Source organism: Podarcis cretensis (genome assembly GCF_951804945.1).
Source record: "Podarcis cretensis genome assembly, chromosome: 6".
NCBI lineage: Eukaryota > Metazoa > Chordata > Lepidosauria > Squamata > Lacertidae > Podarcis > Podarcis cretensis.
This window is the reverse complement of record NC_137175.1, coordinates 59,880,889-59,895,613: the sequence shown is the minus strand read 5'-3', so window position 1 is coordinate 59,895,613 and position 14,725 is coordinate 59,880,889. Positions and strand designations below refer to the sequence as shown.

The 14,725-nt window shown below is 41.2% G+C and overlaps 1 protein-coding gene across 2 annotated transcripts in view; it reads right to left on the bottom strand.

Moving 5' to 3' along the window:
- Window positions 1-14,725, bottom strand: part of LOC307219155 (uncharacterized protein) — a 144,199-nt gene that overhangs the window by 19,203 nt on the left and 110,271 nt on the right. The window contains exons 2-3 of one of the 2 annotated variants that reach the window (XM_079982164.1): window positions 8,031-8,080; window positions 4,681-4,856 (exon numbers count right to left, since the gene is read on the bottom strand). The gene's annotated coding sequence lies outside the window, so the exon portion shown is untranslated. The remainder of the gene's footprint in view (window positions 1-4,680; window positions 4,857-8,030; window positions 8,081-14,725) is intronic. The other variant, XM_079982163.1, reaches the window with a different exon arrangement.

The window sequence follows — 14,725 nt, the reverse complement described above, 5'->3', positions numbered from 1 at the left end:
AGGCAAACATTTTGGCTTCCATCTTCATCACTTGTTATGATAGAAATTATGCAGTTTTATCCTCTGAGGCCATGCAAACTTAACGTGTCCACCATGTACATCCAGAAGTTCTCCCTTTTTGCTCACATTGTTGGATTTGTTGGCATCTCTGTGGCAAACTCTGAAAGGTTGTAGTACTCAGAATTAAACACTTAGCAACAGGTTGCTCCACTTTTCTTGTCAAAATCACCAATTTGGTAGCTTCTAAAATGTGTTTGTATGTAGGGCTGTTGTTTTAGCCTACATACTGCATATGACATTCCAGGGGTGTTGTTGTTTTTTCTTTTGCATTTCAGGATATAAATTGTATTGCAGGACCTGCAGGTGATGTCCTGTTGCTTTTGAAGATAGTTGTCTCCACAAGATACACGCAGATTATAACAGCATTTGGAATTATCAGGACTGCTGATGGATGACTCCAATACAGTTTTGGCTAATAGTTTGCATAGATTCAGAGGATGGCAAAATGTTGTAACAGGGCACTTGCTGGTAGCTTTAGCAAGACGTTCAGAGGTTGCTAACAATAGGCAGCTTTCTCTAATTGTTGGGAGATAGGAGATAAAACATAAGATAGAAAACATGATCTCTGTAAAAAACAACAACTGGGAAAATGAAAAATTAGAACACAATGTTCTTTTATTTAGGGACTGCTGATATATCTATAAGCTGGTCGCTCAGACAGTCAGAGGTAGACAGTCTCCCAATAGATAAGCAAGGGAGAGGAAGTGCTGGCCCAAGACTGACAGGTTATCACAACGGGACAAGGAAATGGACTTGAGGGGCAACAAGGCCTATTCTGAGCCCTGCAAATGTCTATTTTTATTTCCCTGTATTTTAAACACGAAGTATTGCAGGAAGCTGGATGCTATTTTCAATTCTAATTAAAAATCAGCTCTTCCACACAAAGGTCTTCGGTTCCAACTTTCCACTGGGACCAAGGTTTTTACAGCTGTGAATTATGTGGTTTTGAAAGTGGCAGGGGGGACGTGGAAAGAAGGGTCCTTACAAAGGATCTTCCTGAGTCCCATCTCTATCAGGGCCTCTGAGATACTTTTACACACCATTTCAGTCCCATGTGATAGGTATGAAAGCACTGGGTCCTTGACAGTAGGGATGGGAGGCAAATCTGATGCAGTTTGGATTTAAAGGTGAACCTATTTAATTTACACTTTCTAAAACAATGCATGAAGCGAAACACAGCCATCCATCAGAATTCGCACGCCCCCAAATTTTGCAATGCAAAATTTCTCCAGTCACATAATGTACCAAAAATGCATATGCTGGAGTGAACTGTGTATAGAAATGCATATACTGGTAAACATAGCATAAAAAAAACATTGTATTGGGGAAAATGGATTTGTAGTGATCCTAAGAAATGTTTAAATTCTTTAGGAACTCTATGCATCTGCATTGTTTTCTTTATCAAAAGAGAGGACCAGCTTCAATGTTAAACTAAATACATATCCATCCATTTCTGTCTATTATCCTAATAATAATACAGTCGTACCTCAGAAGTTGAACAGAATCCGTTCTGGAAGTCCGTTTGAATTCCAAAACATTCAGAAACCAAGGCACGGCTTCCAATTAGCTGTAGGCAGCTCCTTCAGCCAATCGGAAGCTGTGGAACCCATGTCGGCCATTCGGGTTCCAAAGAACGTTTGCAAACCACAACACTCACTTTCGGGTTTGCGGCATTTGGGAGCCAAAACGTTCAACTCGCAAGGCATTCTTCTTCCAAGGTATGACTGTAATAATAATAATAATCTAGTCTCATTATTTTTGCTGTAAGAATCATCAGGAGAGTCATCAAAAGCTGAACCATTCCCTGCTATGGATTGTTGGAAGGAGTTCTTGTGTGGCCACATTTCAAATATGGTTTATGTTTGCATCATTCCCAAACTATGAAAGTAAGCATTCAAAATTGTTTTGATCCTTCCATAGTATTCCTTATCTGCTCTTCTTTTGCTTTACTAAGAAATACATCATCAGGTTTTACATTAGCAAATAATGATTGTTTTCTCTCACTTTATTCTAGTAACTGCAATCAGCACCTCCCAAAATAAACTCATTTGTTTTCCTGATTTCCTTCTGCCGAAGCTTATTTCAATCCTCCCAAAGGAGAGTTATGAAACTGTGGCAATGAATTTATTTACTAGCGTATATTTAGTTAAGAAATAGCAGCCCACTGGGACCCATGATTTTCACCATCAGGGAAATCATGGACACCTCTGTTACACTCATAAATAAAGATGAGGGAGAAAGGGCATGGAGCACAAGAGAAAAGATCTAATAACAAAAACAGTTCTTTTTTTTTTAAGAGCAATTCAATCTTCTGTCAAAAACACTTTTCATACCATGTTCATTATTTTTTTAAAAAAAAAGGTTGCATGAATCTAGGTTCTACTCAAACTTGGTTCACTGAAATTAATGGGTTCAAGCTAGTCATGCCTATTAATTTGACCAGGACTACTTTGAGTAGAACTTGCATTGAATACAACCCAGAGAATCTGAGAAACTCAAAACTAAATTCTAGGTTTTTCAGGGAAAACAATAACTGCTACAAATCAAATTGTGCAAACTGTGACATTTCTTTGACTTGATGGGGAACCTGTGACTCTCCAGATGTTACTGGAATTCAATTACCAGCTTAGAAAGTTGAGGTAATTTTAATCTATTATTGTATTTAACTCTTTTATGTTTTAAAGTATGGTTGTGAATTTTGCTCACTTTTATTGTCTTATCTTTTTGTAAACTGCTTTGAGGTTGCTTACAATCAAGCAGTGTGTTTTTTAAAATGAAATAAATAAATAACACATCTCCAAAGACTCTCCTCCCTGGAAGAGAGGGGAGTGGTTGTGGGCGGGAGCCCGAGCCCCACCTCCTGGCCAAGGGCCGTGGCCCCCGCCCCTCCTCACCTGGCTGGTGCCCACGCCCACCGGAGGCAGCCAACCAGGTGTCTCCGGGGGGCGTGTTTAGCAGCTTAATGCTGCGGGGCCAGCTCCGCCTCCTCCTCAGTCGTCGTCATCCCGCAGCGAGTCAGGGGGTGAGCCTATAGTTGTATTAGCATCAACAGGCTCCACCTACTGTTGAATAAACCCACCTCCTATAGTCATCCAATGCCTAAGCCAATACCTTTTCACTGCTGTAATCAATAAAGTTGTGGCCTTTTCTTGCCCATTAACCTTATATCGCGTGTCCTTGTGTGTTTATTTCACATATCGGGGGTCGGGCCCTCGAACCACAACCACTGGCTGTGCTGGCTGAGGTTGATGGGAGTCAGAGTCCATCCACATTTGGGTGAAGCACAGGTTACCCACCCTTGTGCATATTCTTCCTAGCACACTCACTCTTGTAAACTGCAAGTTCTATCCAACCACCTTTCTTCTGGAAACAATACTTTAGGAATATAAAGAACCCAGAGTCTCGCTAGAATCTCACAGTGTTATGTGCAAAATGGATTATTATTTTTTGTTTCTTTAGTTTACTGCAAGTTCTCTAGGCAGTTTGCATAAGCAATTAAATACAAGACATAATTTACAATAAAAACACTTAAAACAAAGGTAAAATTACAGTGGTACCTCGGTTACGAATTTAATGCATTCCAAAAGTTCGTTCTTAAACCAAAGCCATTCTTAAACCGAGGTATGCTTTCCCTAATGAGGCCTCTTGCTGCGGTGCCCTTCCACCATTCGGATTCCATTCATAGACCAGGGTAAAATTCGCTAACCAGGACACTACTTCCGGTTTTGCAGAGTTCATAAACCGAATAGTTCGTAAACAGGGCTGATCTTAAACCGAGGTACCACTGTCAAAATATATTGGCAAATCCCTCAGCTAAAAGGAGTAGGAAACACAGCAGCTATAACAATTAAACCAGATGAAACAGCCAGCAAACAATTAGATCTTTCCACCACGCCCTCCCTTTAAAAGACAAGCTTTGATAGAAACCCACAACAATCCACTGTTGAAACCATTTGTAGATGTGGGAAGCCTGTTTTCTGGTGGCATAACACTCCTAAGAAAAGTTCCACATTGTGGTGCCACATGTTAATTCTGAATAACCAAATCTCTAGTACTTTTGACCATGCACTTTTAGGCAAGATCATCCACTGCTAAAAATTCAAAGATAGCTCCACTGGAAGCAGCATGAAAGGGTTTACTTCTGCTCACAGTTGAAGTCAATGGCTGAATTCTCTCTCTTGTCTCCCCCCTTCCCGTAATCATTCCAGAGGTGTCCTAAATGAAACCACACAAACAACGATCCTGGAGAGATTCAGCTGGAATGGTGACTTGAAAGGAAAAACAATGAAAACAAGTTCATGACACCACTGAACTTTGCCTGGTAAGAGGAGATGCCAGTTCTAATGACATAATTTACCAGAAAAGGCATCGTTTTGCTTTTCAAAGAAAAGTAGAAAGAATTCCATTTGCTAATAAATGACTTGTTTCTTTACCCTTTCATCCCAGAAAATGTCCAGACAGCTGGGAGTTCATATACCTTACATTTCCATTTAACTTGTGTGTGACTTGTAGGGCATCCGTTAAGTGAAAGTGTAATATTTCTTTCAATGGTTGAGGATAGGAAAAAGGCTGGAATGTTGCCAAACAAGGGACCGGTGTTTTACTGCATTACAAACATACCCAGGTAGAAGCTAGACTGGTGAACATTCAGAGTTGAAAGGTGTCGGAGACTGTGGATCAAGTTGGTTGCTTTCTACAACTTCAGGCTGGAAGGCGGCACCTTAGTAAATCTGGGGAAACAGGAAACAGCCAGGATGGTAGCTTGGAATGGGAAAGATCACTGGGAATGGTATTCGCTGGGGAGGGAAAGGAATATTGTCTCACTACAAAGCAACGTATTTGTTAAGCAGTTTGTAACATCATTTCTGCAAGCTAAAAGTCAGCAAGCAGCCTGTGGGTCTTTGGTGAATTTAGTAGGTTAAGGATCAAACTGTTCCTGGATACCCTCTGACTTGAGATGGAGATTTTGCTTACATTTTGATGAGAAACTTCCTAATATTAACTTATTGAATCAATATTTGTATCAAGTTGTTTAAGAATCAGGTTTTTTGTATATCTATGCAGAGGTCCTCAGATTCTATCGACTAAGTAAACTGTGTTCCCACATTGCTTTTGAACATTTTCAGCAACATGCAGAGGCAGAGAGAGAGGACGCATGCTTGCATGGGCAAATTTTCAGTCATTGCTTCCAAAGTGTTTGAAAGTATCCAGCTATTCAAAAAGGACTCCCCTCATTTGGCTTGGTTTGTTGTCAGTGATGTCAGCACATGGGTTAGCTACCTAAGGTTGTGATGTCATCCTGTTTACAACATGATCCTCCATTGGATGGGATAACCCATGTAACTATTGAAAACAATAGCACAGCCATTAGAAGGAAAATAAATACCGGTAATGCTGAAGCAGGTGGGGCAAACAATGGCAGTGAGTAGGATTTTTTGATTTAAAAAAAAATGATGAAGATTCTCACAATTATGGAGATATCTCAGAAACAATGACTAAAGTAGCAACAGGATGTGGCCCAACAGATGCTATTAGACTCCAAATCCTCCCAGCCCCAGACAGGTCAATGTTCAGGAAGGATGGGAGTTGTAGTTCAGTAACAACTAGAAAGCCATAGGTTCCCCCTCCTTGCTTTTGACCAAAAACCACTACAGGAGAACAGTTTGTATGGCCCTGTTCTTCTTGGGTAGACTAAGGAGGTGTCCATTGTTCTGCCCATGTTTCCCTGAATCTAGTCAAGCTCAACATCCATCCAGCAAAAGTTGAGATACTGTAGTCTCAATTAAGGATTGTTGTCTCACAGACAACTAGGGTCCCAAAAAACTAGGGTCATAAAGGGGTGGGAGAGGCTGTGCTCAGTGCTTTCACTGATCTCACAAACAAATGAAACTTTAGTAGGGCTGCTCTTGATTATCCTAGTGGCTGACTGGGATCATACAGAGCCCAAGATGCATAATGGAGGTGGTACTTTGCAAGGCAATAGGATGGGGGCCTTGGAAGAATGGCCTCTCTTTCCAGTAGCTTTGCAGGCACAGGAATGCTTCATTGTTTGATCAAGCACTCTTTTTCAATAATAGATTTACATTTCAGATTTACATTAAGTGACAGAGCTTTGCATACATGAGTGCATGCGTATTAGGCATAGGATTTACATTTTACAATTCATGGACATGTTTGCTGAGCATTGCCTTAAAACTTCCTGGTTTTGTAACAGGGGAAACAGGGACCTTCCATCTTGTAATCCCAGGAAAGAGTCTTCATTTAACAAGAATTTTGGAAGATTGCAGCCAAAAGCAAGCTTTAGAAGATGATAGGCCTTGTTTTCAAAATCAGGGATAGAGATGGGGATAAGCAAAAATATCAGTTTTGGGTTTTTCATTTTTTTACAGTCTTAGATTGAGTTCTCCACATTTCCACATCAATTGGAATATTTTTTTGTGTGGGGCGGGGAAGCCCTCATGAAAATTCACCAGTGTGATTTTCTCCTAATATACACATTTTTGTATACGGTTTTGCCTGATACATACATATTTGCAATGCAGTTTTCCATTCTGTAATGCATTTTAGTGTGTTCTTTTCACTAATAAATGCATAAATGCATTTACATGCACACTTTACCTTAGTATATGTATTTTTGTACACATCATTGGCCTGGAGAACTGCATTGCAAAATTCTGGGGAAGTGTGAATTTGGAAAGTTGGCTGTGTTTCAGTTTGCATATAGTTCTGGAAAATGCTAATTCAGTCAATTCGCCTTGCAGTGGGTACTGAATCAAACTTCTTCCCCCTCTCTAATCAAGGATACATTTTGTTCATCCCAGCCTCCCTCAGAAATAATTTGAGCTCTTCAAGGGTTAAATTGGAAGACTCAAGCATACCGATTTAGATTTTTCGATGTGAATGTCTCTCCTTCCCCCTGCCCAAATCCTTCTGTTAGAAGTGAGGAAAGGGGGAACAGCTGGTGGGGAGCTCCCATCATTTGCAGCAAGGGATCCTAGGACTTGAAGCTAGGACCTGAAGCTCTGCACAGCTGATATGAGGCCTTCCAAGTTTTCCTTTGGCTGTGCAGAGCATCATTTCCATTTGCAGCTGGAGGTTGGAAGGGGGCTTTGACTATAAGCCCCACCATTCCCAGCAGCCAATTAGGCTCCAATGAGCTGAGGAAGCAACCCAGGGCCTCATCGGATGGATGCTGTGTTGTTTGCAGCCAGGCACACTGGAACTTGTGCTAGGCTTGCAGTCTCTGGTTCCAAATGGTGAGGCTGTGCTTCAAGTCACAAAGAGAGTCAGGGCAAGTTCAAAGGGAGTGTGCCTTAGAACTGCAGCCATTCACACCCCTGCCCCACCCAGCTGCCCAGCTTGCTCCTTGATTTGATGAGGAATTGCCCCAAGAACCTGCCATCTCACAATGATGTCACTGTTCGCAAGAAAACTTGGAAGTGGGTCCGAATTAGGGGCACCATGTGCCCAGGATGTGGGTAGCCATAGACTGCACACCAGTTGGCCTACTTTATTGAGGCACCTCAACCTGGAACATAGGAAGCAGCCTTATAGCGAGTTAGACCATAGGTCGCTCTAGCTTGGTGTTGTCTACACTAATTGGCAGTGGTTCTCTAGGTTCTGTGGCTGGGCTGTCTCCCATCCTTGCCTGGAGATGCCTGAGATTTCACCTGTAATCTTGTGCATGCAGAACATGGCTTCTACCATTGAGCTATGCTCCTTGCTGTGCATGGATAGGTGGCAAGTGAAGGTAATGAACAATCTCCACTGAAAACCAAACTGTTTTATGTTATCTAATCATGATAATTCATTCTTTGAATCTACATTTCACGGCCCCAAATCTCCAGATATGACTGAGGTAAGTTTTGCTAAAGTAGTCTATAAAAGTAGTGCTATTTTTCTAGAAAAAGAGGTGCCGGAACTCACCATGAATGCCTCCCTTATTCTCTTATAATGGTAATGGCACCCACCTGATACTTTCTGGAACTGAGTTCTGACGAGTTCCTGCTGGAAAAAGGCCCTGTATAAAACCATATGTCAGGGTTGAAATATGATTCATTGGTTAAAGGAAAACCACCCACTGGTCTCACTTGTGCCCCAAATTTCTATAGGAGTTATAATGTCAACTTATGATGCTCCCCTCCAAAAGCCTGATCCCTCAGACCTTTAAGAAAGAAAGAAAGAAAGAATAAATGTGATTTCTGTGGCAAAATTTGGGCATTTCTGATTTACACATTCCTCCCCCCCCCCCCCCGAAAGTGGCAGTAAAAAGCACACCTCAGTGGGAACATCCCAAAGCAACTATTCATTTACAGCTGTAAAGAATCAATACATTTAAGCCTGCGGGACATAAGAACGAACATTATTCTTGGAGTCTGCTTTTAATATATTACTCATCTTTTTATTGTTCGTGTGACCTGATTATTTTTTTGGAGTTTAGAGATTTTTATAAGGTTGTATATATTAACATGTGCCTGCGAAAATTCCCCACTGAACCAATGTTAAATTAGCTAAACTGAAAGAATGATGACATTAAAATGTCCTTTCAAAATCTTAAACTTTTAACTTTCAGGCTGGCAGAATCTCTATATACAAAATTCCTTACTGATGATGATCTCTGATCTTGGCTCCCTGGAAGAACAAAAGTGATTTTCCAATGATCTACAGGCAGAGGAGAATGCAGGGATTGCGCCTTTCTCCCCCACAGCTTAACACATATTCATGTTCTCCCCCAGGAAATACATGAGAAGTACACCAACTGTCAACAAGAAGAGCACGGATCTCAAAAGAAAAAAAATGAGCCAACACCCTCAAAGATTATGAATTCAACTCTGGTTTGCATTGGAATTGTTTTCTCCCTGCATTTTGCTTTGTCAGGACAAGGATGGATAACCCTTTCTTGAATTTAGAGGAAACTTGGGAATATCAAGACAGCACAATATGCACTCGAGTCCAGAGCTGTTGTTTTAAGCACAACTTGCCAGCAAAGGGGACAGGGGCTGGTGATTGGGATTGGTGACCTGCCATAGAGAGTTAAGGGGCTTTAACGGCCTCCTGTTAAAATCTCACTCCAGACTGGCACTCCCCTACCTGCAATTTGCGTGAGGGGGAACCTTCCTGCTGAACAGAATGGAAGGGTTTTTTCCAATATAAAATGCAGGTTTTGGATTGGGAGCATAGTGGAGGAGGGAGAGGGTTAAATCACCTCACCATTTGAGCTAAGGGCTTGCTCCAGATTGTAGGCTGCACACTGGCAATGTGTTTAAAAGTACCCCTTGCATATAAGGGTATCAGTTGTACCATTTGGTTTAGTCCCTTGGATAAATGTGGAATGACTTCTGCTCTGTGTCTAGCCCTGAATTTTTGTCTTGCTTAAGAGGGTGGGTGTGAGAAAGTGTATGCTGCTGTTATGTTTTATAATAAGTGAAGAGATATGGGAAAGTGTTGCTGGGGGGGGGAGTTTAACAGAGTTGTAAGTGATAACTGTTTCTAAGTACTTAACATGTACCACAAAGGAGGTGTAAAAATAAAGAACTTGTTCTCCAAAGACTTGGGTGGATAAGTAGCAGTGGGATTTAGTTGTGCATTTTCAGCTGAATAATATTAGTAAACTTTCCTAACTTTAAGAACAGCTGGCAATGAAAAGGGTTGCTGAGAGAATTTGTAGAATCTCATTCTCTGGGGAAGCTGGACAACCATCTGCAGGAATGGTTTACATCTGGTGTGTGGTTTCCATTTCGGGAATTGGAGTGGAGAACACAGCCCCTTCTAGCCATATAGTTGTACTATCCCGTGAATTTATTACTCTAAGTCCATTAAGCATTTTCAACCCAGTTCTCTTGCCTGTTCAAGATAGTGAGTCAGAAGCAGAACTCCCCAACTTCTACAAAAATACATGGTTGACCTGACCTGACATGAAGCCATGTACCTACTTTCTGCTGTCCTATTTGCTGGCGGAGTGAAATAATGAGCTTTTGCTGAGTAATGTGTTGGAGGGGCTATATCTTGGCAGTAAGTAGCAGTGGCTGGCACCCATTGGGACTAGTGGGGCGGAAAGCAGGTGAGACCAATAGTAGATGGAAATGGAGCCAATCACAGGCAGCACCAACTTATTCCAGTGTTGTCCCCATCCTCCTCCTTGTTGAGTTCAAAAAGAGCAGCACTGAGACTAAGGAGAACGAGAAGGTGGTTGAGAACAGACCAAGGTTGGTGGGGCAGTGCCCCATTTGTCCCTATGGACCAGTTTCTACATAGTAGGGTACATGCATGTAGAAGTTGTTGTTGTTTAGTCATGTCCAACTCTTCGTGACCCCATGGACCAGAGCACGCCAGGCACTCCTGTCTTCCACTGCCTCCCGCAGTTTGGTCAGACTCATGTTGGTAACTTTGAGAACACTGTCCAACCATACTTGGAGTACAACCATTAAGATAGATTGTTCTCCGCTATGACTTAGTTGAGTATCACCCACAGTGTCCATATTAATATTTTTTAGTTTTTTTAAAAAATGTGGGGCTACTAATGTAACTCAGGTTTACACTTCCCAAAGACTACCTGATAAGAAAAAACAGATTTTTTTATCTATGAATTTTTCCCCACCAAAGGAAAAATATGAGCTAAAATTTTTATACCAATGATGCCGCATGGATGCTGCAAAAAATATGCATGCCTGAGGAGCATCCCACAATAAGCACCCATCTGAAAGCACCCTACATCCCTTATTATACATTGCGTATCCTTAGAGAGAAACTTGCATAGGGCTACATCCAGCAATGCCAGCTCACATGCACAAAAGACTTCTGCTTGTTGGGGGAAGAAGATTGGGAGGGGTGCAGAGGACTCCAGGGGAGGGGAGAGGAAAAGGAAGGAAGAAAAAGGTCCACTGCATTTGTTGGCATGACGATAGGCATCACCCATAATGTCTGTTTCTCTTAAAGATCTCACATGTTGAACTATAGATCTATCTTGTAAATACCAACTAGCAGATTTTCTCATAGCTGGGGCATCTAAAGTTTTGTTTCTTTTCTGACAGGTATTCTTCTGTGGGGGAAAGAACATTGTTGAAACAAAACATATTTGTCTCTAAAATGTGAGATATTGCAAATAATTTGACATTGTGACTTCCTCAGATCCTGTGGGGAAAATATGCTCATTTGTGTCCAATTGATTGATTTTATGGAAATAATAATGTCTTTATTATGGCAGAATGGTTGGATTTCTGTGGTTTTGGCCAAAGGGTTTTCAGATGATTTCAACAGCTCAGTATCCAGAAAGCATAAATCTGATATGAACACTTTATAAAACGAAGATTGCTTTAAGAGAGAGTCCCCCATCATTTCCCCCTTTTTGTTGACAACTGGCATTCTGAAATTTTAACATTAATATAACCAGCAGATTATGAATCAAACAATTTTTTTACACTTCTGCCACATCTTCCAGTTGCTGATCTTGAAGTATTTTACCAAAGTGTATTAAATATCACAGCGCATTTGATTAATATGACCATTATACCTGGCCAAACAATCCAACAAACATCCAAAAATGAAATATAAAAAACAGGACAGACATTTCAGCAGGGGGAAAAAATCCCACTGCTTTTTTTTTCCACTGAGGAAAATATGTTTTGAATTTAAGTAACTTCTTATTATTTTGTCTATTAAAAACCAGCCAACAGTTTCAATTAGAATGCTCTAGGTAGATTTAGAGAGATTATCACTATGTATCTTAAATTTTCTAAGTTGGACATTTAAACAACCACTGATCTGCAACTCCAGTTTGGGCTTTTTCTGCTTTTCATTGCTATTTTTTTAAAAAAAAATGGAGCAGAAATAAATATTGTCACTGCAAAGAGAAAAAGTGCTATGAATCCAAGGCACACAAAGAAATGTTCCAATACATTCAAGAGGTGGTTTAATGAAGCACAACACAGATATTTCAAATGTGTGTTTTATCAGGGCAAATGACGAAGTTTGGCATTTAAATTATAAGCCTTCCAAAAAAAAATTTAATCTGTCGGTTGGGCAGGATAATATAAATACAACAGAGTAGGTGAAGTGTCATATCATCCATTTTCCAGGCTCCTACATTCCCTGCTTTTGATCCCCAGTGGGAAGATTTATGGAAGCATTTTTATTTTTGACAATAACCATTTACCTTTTCTAAATTATGCCAATTTGGAGGGAGCAATTTGTTTTTGTTTTGCTTTTAAAGGAGCGAGAGAAAGCCTTGAAGCCCATTTTTATGCTTTGCAGTGATTGCTCAAAGCAAAGGGCTGTTTGGGGCAGAGTTACGGGGTGGCATCTATATCACTTGTAGACATGCTTGACAGGTTGCATGCTCAGAGCTGAGCCTTAGATCTGAGATTCAAACTTGACATTCAACAGGGGGCATTTTTTCAGCTGAGCAACAGCTAAGGAACTGGCAACTAAGAGCTGTCTTCTGATACCTGAAGGGCTGCCACGTGGAGGGTATAGTAGACTTGCTCTCTGATTCTCCAGATGGCAGGACTAATGGGTGGGAACTGAAAGGAAGCTCAACATTGGAAGCAATTTCCTAACAACAGGAAGCTCTTCAGCAGTGGAACAGACCGCCTTGGGAAGCGATGGAGATATTTAAGCACAGGTTGGATGGCAATTTGTTGGGAATGATGTGGTTTTGGATTCTTGGGTTCTCATAAGAAAAGCCCTGCTGGGTCAGGTCAAAGAGCCCATCTTGTCCAGCACTCCTTTATCACAGTCGCCAGCCAGATGTCCAATCCTGGGGTAGGGGTATGTGGCTCCTTTAGTCTCTTCTGGCTCATTGGCTGTGTGGGATCTGCTTTAGGGTTCTTCTACCCTTGCTTTCCTTTGAAGAGGCCTCAGGTCTTATGTCTGAGCAGGGCAGAACCCTGGCTGCTAAAGATAGTGAAACTGGTTCTTGATGGTACCCATTAACGTCTATTGGACATGATAAACAACTGCAATATGAGGCTTCGTTAAAAAGGGGAGAAACCTGCCCCCACTCTTTAGATATGTATGGCTCCCATACATCCCCTTAACATAGCACTGCAAATGGGGGAGGTGTGCAAGCTTACCAAAGCTTAACCTATTAATTTGGAAACTATCCCAAATCTCTATGCTCCCAAAATGCAGTGAGCTAGAGTAATTTCTGTGAGCTAAACCGCTACTCTCTGTTAGTTTGGAGGGGCCAGAATTCTGCAGGAGTGAAACCAGAGCATGCAGAGAGGAGCCCCAAGCCCTTTCCTTGTTTTTTGCCCGGCTTGCATTAGACCAGTTGTGTGGGTGTGCCTTGAAGGGGGTGAATCTGGTCATTATTCCCCAGCCAGGAATTTCATCTAAGCAGGAGAAGAATTTGGGCACTTGTGAAACATGCCCCTTATTTGAGACATGCTTTCATGAGATCTTGAAGTTCTTTTCCTTCACCAGCATCTCTAGCAAAAAACAAAACAAAAGCCATGCTGAATATCTCTGACACTGGATGGTGCAGAGCCCCCTGATTGGGATCTTGTGGGGGAGATGAGAGACTACAGCAAATCCCTGTGCGCTCTGCAGAAATTGTATCACCCCACCCACTGCCAGTGGTATCCTGAAATGCACAAGTCCTTTGTTCGTCCCTCATTCATCGACAAGCATTTCACTACTATTGATGATATGAAGGCTTAAAATGAAATCCTAGACCCACTTATAACACACACAGCTCCCATAAAAACCAGTGGAGCTGCTGAACTCATCACACATATTTTAACGAATGAACCTCAGGAGTAGTGGTAGTATTAAGGACTTGGTGATCAACAGGTGATCAGCATGGGGTTTATTCTATCAATAAAGATCATAAAGAGTGTAATTTCATGTGATCATTAAGTTCACACCAGGACAGAAATGTGTTTGTTGCCTGTGCTTAAAATAGACTCCTAACTCAATAGTGAAGGGACCACTGACACCTGCTGAACATCTCTGTTTGAATGAGTGGGTTGAGTTGGCATCAAAAGGGAACCGGTGGAAGCCCAAGATCAAAAAGTTGATGATAGTCCAATTTTATAAATGTAACTGAACAACAGCTCTCTGTGTATATGTCTTATGTTTTCCCTTCCCCTGTTTCATCTCAATTTTCCTTCCCATTTCCTGAAAGCGCTTCCTGATTTCTCACCATAAACATCCTTTCCTTTTATTAGAGCATTTGACTAACTGTTCCTATGGTGTGAAGCCTTCCTTTGGCCTCTGCCAGAACTGTTGTACATTTCCCTACCTTTGATTATTTCTTCTCTTTGGCATCAGCAAGCTCGAAGCAGCTGCTTTTTAAACCTGTGCCAACCAGTAAGCACCGTCAGTCATATCGCATATTAGTCAGGGATGGATGAATCCATCCATTTTCTTTCTTTGTATTTTTCTTTTGTTTACCCTAAGTTCAACATTAGTTTGTTGGGCTTTTTCTTTTTTCTTTTCTTTCCTTTTCTTTCCTTTTTCATTTTTGGTAAAATGTCCTCACTAAAATTCATTGGCATTTTAGCATTCACATTTTTGCAAGCAATTTTTATTAATATAATGCATGTTTGCATGCTGCTGTCATGAATGTATGTGTTTATGCACACTTTGCCCTTATGCACACAGGCTCGTTTGGCTTGCACGTTGCTTTGTGATGTGCAAATCTGGTAGGCTTGAATTAAGATGC